At 39.7% G+C, this 7,565-nt stretch overlaps 1 pseudogene; it reads right to left on the reverse strand.

Annotated features, from left to right (window-relative positions):
• Positions 1 to 525: 525 nt before the first annotated feature.
• Positions 526 to 4,382, reverse strand: LOC149257453 (uncharacterized; annotated as a pseudogene).
• Positions 4,383 to 7,565: the final 3,183 nt, after the last annotated feature.

A 7,565-nucleotide genomic window follows, 5' to 3' on the forward strand; every position in this document is an offset into this window, starting at 1 on the left:
TAATATTCTAAATTTCAACCTTATTTAAAAAATCTGAAGTGAAATCCTTTATTGATAATTTTGTTGCATGTTGATATGACTATAATAACATCTAGAGAGGGTATTCATGAGACTAACTGCCCCATTTGCATGGAGTCACCTGCTAACCCTTTTACTCAGCAGTTATAAGGGAAGGAAAATAGTAATCAAGCTACATGATACCATGGTGTTAGGCTCTAAAATATGCAATCATATAAGTGAATTATGAGATGTGAAACAATTTTAGTGAATTCAAATATAAAATAGAAGTAAAACATGCTCACGAAAGTATATTGCATGAATTGCATTAAAAAAAAAAAGGAGAGTATATTCCATGAATTGCATTAAAAAAAGGAGTCTTGCACATACGCTCAATTTCTCTGTCAGAGAAAGAACGAATGAATTTTGCTTCGATTCAACAAATTCTTCTACATCTATACATGCTAACTACTAATTTCTACTTTTCTTGTATGACGACCTATAACTTAGGCTCAACTTCCAATCCCTCTAATAAGAAGACATCGATAAGTAGCCTGGAGTTGTGAGGCTAGCTAAGTAATCTTGGAAAGGATCACTGTTGGAGGGGGGGTTGTATTTGGTCTAATTGTGGGAATGGGTTTTTCAAAATCTTGAAGCCAAAGGTGAACATTGATTGGTTCAAACCAGCATTATCCTACTGTTGTTGTTGCTGCAACATCAATTCTTCCAACCTACAGCTTCTTTGCACTTCTTTTTTATCAGATTTAAGATCATGCAACGATTGCATGGAACAACTTGAATCAGTGAGCAGAATAGGAGGAATTAAATATGTTGAATCATAATTTTTCTTGTGATTAGGAAGAGAGTTGAAAAATGGGACAAGTTCTGGAAGGTCCATTGGAGCACTACTGGCATTTGAAATGTTCAAATTCTGCTCAAAAATGGGGTTTGAGTTGTAGCTCATGGAAGTAATGGAAAAAGTTCTTCAATCATGGTTAGAGATCGTTCTACAATTCGAATAGCGGGCAGATTTCATTGAATCTTATGAAGTTCTTTCTGAATGCTCAATGTTTGAGTTCATTATAGTATTCCCAGTGGGAAGTGTTCCTGGCACCTTTTCATTAATTTCTTCATGGAATTGTTCCATTGCTTCTTCCGAGGACCACTCTTGCTCCTTAGCTAACTTCTCCGCACTGCTCTTCTTGTTGTATATTTGACAAAGTACCCAATCATCCAACTGCAACAAGAAGCAATTTCATCATCAGAAATATGGATAACCCAAAAGAGAAAATAAAGGATTTTGAGCTAAATTTACATCACTAAAACCCATCACAAGCCCTCATTTTTAAATTGGACTGAGGAACAAAAATAATATTTGATATTTATAGTTTTCCTTATTGAAAGCCTCTGGATTAAATTAGAAAACCCTTGATTTCTATAATATAGAAAACAACCCCCTGTTTCCCAAATTGATTTTTCCCAGATACATTCATCCTCTAGAGTCTACCTGGTCTGGGCCCTGTCATGACTAGGCCATAATGTCATCCAACCTGAAAGGTGTTTTAAACCAAACAACACCTACAATGTCTATTGACACACAAGAATATACACAAAAGAAAATCCACAAGAACAGTCGCATACCCTTAAGTTGCCCTTCTTCTTTGCAGATCTATTGACATCAGCAAGGCGGTATTCATGCATAATCCAATTAGCCTTGTTTCCTTTAGGTGCTTTTCTGACATAGAAAACCAGAGCCTTCTTGATGCCAACACACATGTTGCTGCCCTTAGCAGTGATGGGTTTATCTACACTTGTGGCTTTCCAGTATCTTGAGCCAACAACCTTGTTGGGGCGAGAACCATTTGGATACTTCATGTCCCTAGGAGTGAAAAAACACCACTCATTTTCTCCAAACAGTGTCTTTTCTGCAAGAATTGGAAATGTGTATCAGACCAGAGCAAATAACAATTTCTAATAACTGAAAGAAAATAAGAATGAAAAACAAGCATTTCCCATTGCAGGAACATGACATGGGCATAAATATGAAAGAACACTATAAATGAATTCAGTTTAAAACAGAAGAACACCCATGTCCATATAACAGTCCATACACATATAAAAATGAGATGATTCATTTTGAGATTGAAGGTTTCCATATCAACCAAAGAGACATATCCAAGTAATAGTTCTAAGACATGGAAGGGCATTCATTTGCATATTTGGGCAATTAAAGAATTCATTTTTGAGATATATAAAAAAACTCTCATACTTCTTATGTAATTCCCTTCTTACACTGGCAAAACCCAAAATTTAACAGTTTAGCCTTTACAGACATTGTAACATAAAAAAGTCTTGTTCAGCAAGAAATGAACTCAACCAAAGTTGTCTGTTTAAAAAGGGAACAACATCAAGATCACAGTTCAAATAACCTCAATGACAAACTCTAATCCCCATGGAAAGCAGTGAAGTTGCAGTGCAAAATCCTATTGCTCTGGAATTGGTAGTGGATTGAAACAAAAGGTTCCATCTACCCAAGTAAATGAACTCTCAAAAAGAATGAAGAAACAAATCTATTTAGAAAAAGTGGTATAAATTAACCAAATTTGATACCCTTAATGTTTTATAGACCGACACCGATTCCTCAATTTTTGGAGTATTAAGACAATATTTAGGTCGATATTTCAAGACGTTGTAAGAGTTAAGATAAGAATTTTCCCTTCCAAAGTAGGGCAGGACCTTACAACCTTTTAGAACCTAATGTTTTAGGACTGTAAGACCAGCGTGTACCTTCTAAAACAGTAAACGTAGACCCTGCCCCTTAGGACTTTCAGACTTGGTTAAAACGAGTAACACCAAGGCCTAGCTTGAGCTGACTACCCACATATAAACCTCAATGGAAGTGTGATCATTCAAACTAACAGCATCGTCACCTTTGTCATTTTGGTGGCGGTGGCTCTAATTTATCAAAACCGGTAAAAATAATTGGTGCTGCCAACTGGAGCGTGCAATAGTAGTAGGTATCAGTACCATGGCAACAACATGTGCCAGTATGACTATAGCAGTTTTGATTCATAGCCTATGTGTCTGTGCCACGTGCATGATGAAAGGGACTGGCCCCTGCGGCATGCACGTTAATGGCTCGAATTCTGCTAGATGTGGAAATGGAAATTTATCAATCCATCCACTTGTATTCTATGATATTATTACAAGCGAACCATTATAGAAATTAGCTTTATCTTTGTGTTTAGTGAAATCATGGAACTCACATTTCACGAAATTACTAGAATTCAGGCCTGCTAGGACGTGAAAATGCGCTAAAGGAGCGAAGTCGTTTGAACATATCCACTGGAAAGTTCCCTGACTTTGGCATTTTAGGTAGTGTTGTGCATTTTATTGGATTTGGATGTTAACAAATCCCCGATGTTGACAATAAGAGCTCCAGGAACAGGGGCCACAGTAAACCATTGCTCGTCTTTTCGGACCTAGAGACCCTCCACCCCATCGTCAAGAAAAACAATTAGTATATCTCCTTTTGAATGTGGTTTGAGGCCATTCACCATATCTGGTTGAGGGAAAGGAAAGCAATAATTGATTCTAAGTTGGAGTAGGGGTTGTTTGATTAAGTTTTCATATAATTTGGGTCTAGCCCTAAACGCTCTGACAAAAGACAGTAGTGTATCAGAATGGATGTAATCTCATATCAAGGTTTCAATTATCACACAACATATAAGTGTATAGATTTGTACTTGTATGTGGAGGTTGTTTTGGGCCATTGTGCAATGACTTTGGCCCACTCTAGAGAAATATAATGAACAAGGGCATCAATCCAATCTAGGACTGTGTCATCAGAAATGTCAAAGAACCAGCCATAGCCTTCAAGCATATGAGTTCAAGCCTCACAGGACATTTTTCTCATTTCTCTTCAAGGGAAAGATCAAAAAATTCATGTTAAACTCGTTTCACAATCTCTATCAATGACAAAGGTATGCCATGATTTATTATCTTCAAAATAATTAAAAACCAATGAAATTACAAATCTAAACAATAACGAAATTGGTTGGATGATCAACAAAGGATAGGGAAAAAAGAAAATGCCAAAATTGTGATCCCATACAAACCTAAAAGAAACCCCATTCTTGGGATGCCTGAGCTAATTGGCTCACAGTCTTGAAGCATTGGTCGATGTCTTCCAGGCCTGCTAGGTCGATGATGCGAAGAGAGTGTTGGACTTGAAGAGGACGAATTGGCCTCAGATCAGATGGAAGGATGTACCGTCCAAGGACTTCCTTCATTTTCCTTTCATGGACTATCTGCACAAGATCAATGGGTCTCTTAAGTCTTTGAGACTGCCTCAAAAGAGGCCCCATGGTAGCAGAAGAATCCATATTCGTAGCGGGCAGTGGAATTAGAGTGACATGAAACCTGGAATTGGATCTGAAACCTCGAAGACATGATTATAGGACCTCGGGCCCTCTAGCACGCACAAATATCCTTCTTGTGAGCATTTTATTGTCCTCCATGTTCAGTGCCATAAACTCCATGAAAAATTCAAATGCATTCCAAACACATTCTCATAAAATTCTGGCATAAAAGACTCTGGCGTGCATAGATGTGAAGTGGAAAGCACAAAGGTGACTTAAAAATATGTTCACAGATGTCAAACAAATTTGAATAAGTGTAGATAGTCAAACTGATTCAAAAGAAGGCCTATTGGCCTAATAATGAATGGGTAGCGATTTCGAGTCATATTCTTTTGTCCATTGTTAATTTGATGGGGTCGTTGACTATTAGTTTATCAATAAAATTATTGTTTAATGTTTGTGAAGATATGTGTCTAGAATGGTAAAAGATTTACATTTAACAACTATTTGTAAAGTTCTGAAGATTTATATTTGTTGACATTTGTTTGTCAAGTTTTCTTTTGTTGTGTCTAGACCACACTAATTTTAAGTTTACTAGATTTTTTTAGTATGTTTCTATTCCGCATTAGACACAACCACTTCAGTAAGATTTGATTTGAAATAACCTTATTAAAAAACCATCCTTAATTTTATTTTTTTTTGTAAACTGAGGCGAAATTCTATTACTTCAACATAAGGTAAAATATACAAACATGAGCAGGTCAATGCCCGCCCTTAAGGGAAACCGGGACCCACCGATAGTTTTTAACCGCCATCCACAAAAAATACATGTCCAAACTATCTAACCATACAAAATATCCAACTATATGTTCCACAAGCAAATTGTTTCGTGTTTGAGACATTACCATTCAGGATTACAAAAATTCAAAAACTGAAAACGATAAAAAAACCTCTTGACAGCATTGTTCATCTCCTATTTGTTCGGGGTGTCCAGCTTTGGTCCGCTTTCGGTCTTGATCTCAAAGCCATTTTCCTTGAACAGCTGCAGAATTTTATCCATCTTTCGGTCCTGCATAATCAGAGTCATCTGAATGTTCCTTAGTTCCCTTTTAAAGGTAGGGAAACCCTGAGCTAATTCCACCATTTCAACTGCTACTTGCTCCATGGCTTTAGCAAGGAGTCGTTTCATGCCCCAGTAAGCATGCAGAGACTGTTTGTATAGTGACAACCTTCCTCTAGTATGTCCTGGATCGGGGATGAAACTCTCCCAGTCCTCCATTTCCGGATCCGAAGCTGCCTGCAGAGCCTCCTCTTCCAAATGATCAATAATTTTCCTGATATGTGGGTTAGTCTCCTGTATATAAGCATCTTCTGCTTCATTCAATTTCCTTCTCATGTCCCGCTTCCCTCTTCCTCTACCTCTGCGCTCCCGCCCTACTCCATCTTCCTCATCCGTTCTGGGCTGCCTACTCCCTCTACCGCCACCTCCACTGTTCCTTCCCCGACCCCACTGAGTCCCCCGTCCCTTCGCTGGCCGTCCTCTCCCACGCCTTCCACCCACGTCCTCATCAATGTCTTCTGGCTCCTCCCTCTGATCTTCTGAATCCTCTGGTTCAACACTCCGACGCCTCCATTTACCGACCTTCCCTCCTGTCGCCCTTCGCGGTTCCTCATCAACCAGATAATCCTTGAGATCAAATTCCTTGTCTGATTCATCCGTAATATCCAAATAAATCCGCGGTAAGAATTCCTCTGAAACACCTTTGCCTTTTACTTCCTCCTCGGGCAAACCCTTTCCTTTCTGCTCGACAGACTTGCCCTTACTCCGTGTCCAGCGGCCTTCTCCCTGCGCCAGACTCCCATCCATACTTGACACTGTCGATGGCTGCATACTGCAGTCTCGCTTCCTCTGTATCCAGGAGATAACTATGAATTTCACTCTACGCTCCTCGCGCTTGCATACAGAGCATAAGAAACCCCTCATCCGCCACCCTTTCAACTTAATGCAAAATGCCCGTCTGTCACCTTCATTAACACTTGCCCCATCTGTTGAATGATGATGTGAAATGTACCCAATGTTTTTAACACATCTCCCTCGCGTCCTCGAAGACGTACCCAAATCCGTCCTTGGGATGAACATCCCGCTCGTTTGGTAATTACCGTCGCCGCCCCTACGGTTACTCCCATCCACGCGCTTCATAATCCCCTGTCCATCCTTAACTAACATGTCAGTTCTCCTCCCATTCATAATAAGGAAGCAATTAATGATTTTCGTGTAATGCCTCATCATAATCCTTTTGAAGTATATTTTGTAGTGCCTCCCATCGTGGGTCGTCCTGGTATGCAGCCCAACTCCCATCCATTACTCTGCTGGACGCTTCGCTACCCCAATTGGCTAGGAAATCCGCAGCTTGGTTGCCATTCCTAAGGACGTGATTCACCATCGTATACTCAATCTGATTAAGCAGCCCTTCGATATCTTGTATGATCGCAGCTGTTCGCCAGCTTGTCGCCACTTGGTCCCACCGTTTTCCATTCCGCAATTTGCTGAGCATATCAGTTGTAATTTTGGAATCGCCTTCAACCTCAAGATTCCGGTATCCATTTCTAATTGCAATTCGGAGTCCATTATAGAGGCCCCATAGTTCCGCTTCATTATTAGTCATATCTCCGCCCCATTCCGCATACACCCACCGTGTACTCCCTGTATTATCTCTAAAAAGGCCACCCCAACCTGCACAACCAGGATTACCCTTTGATGCCCCATCAAAATTCAGTTTAATTCGCCTATCCCCTGGAAATCTGAAATGGTTCGGACTGTGTACCTGATATCTATTACCCCTTTCAAGGTTAGGGAAAAGCATTGTATAATCTATATTCAACTTTGAAATTATTCGTTGCTCCTCCTGGGGCATTTTCCAATCATTCTCATCCCATACTTCGGATAAAACCGTCTCCTTTAGCGATTTACATATTACTTCCCAAACTCTTGATTCTTGAAAAGATTTGTCTCTAAAGATCCTTCGATTGCGCTCCTTCCAGACTTCCCATATTGCAAAACCAATCACCAAATTCCATAATCTCCTAACAACTTTACTCTGAAAATTCCCCTTGCCCCAATGAAATAAGGTATCCCTGAGACTAGTTGGGTCCCTATTCGTTTGACCAAAGAGTACTCTGATTTCTTCCCATATACTCTGAACGTAG

The sequence above is a fragment of the Pinus tabuliformis genome, chromosome 6 (genome assembly GCF_031772625.1).
Source record: "Pinus tabuliformis cultivar Carrire ecotype Pingquan chromosome 6, CPIR1, whole genome shotgun sequence".
Classification (NCBI taxonomy): Eukaryota; Viridiplantae; Streptophyta; class Pinopsida; order Pinales; family Pinaceae; genus Pinus; species Pinus tabuliformis.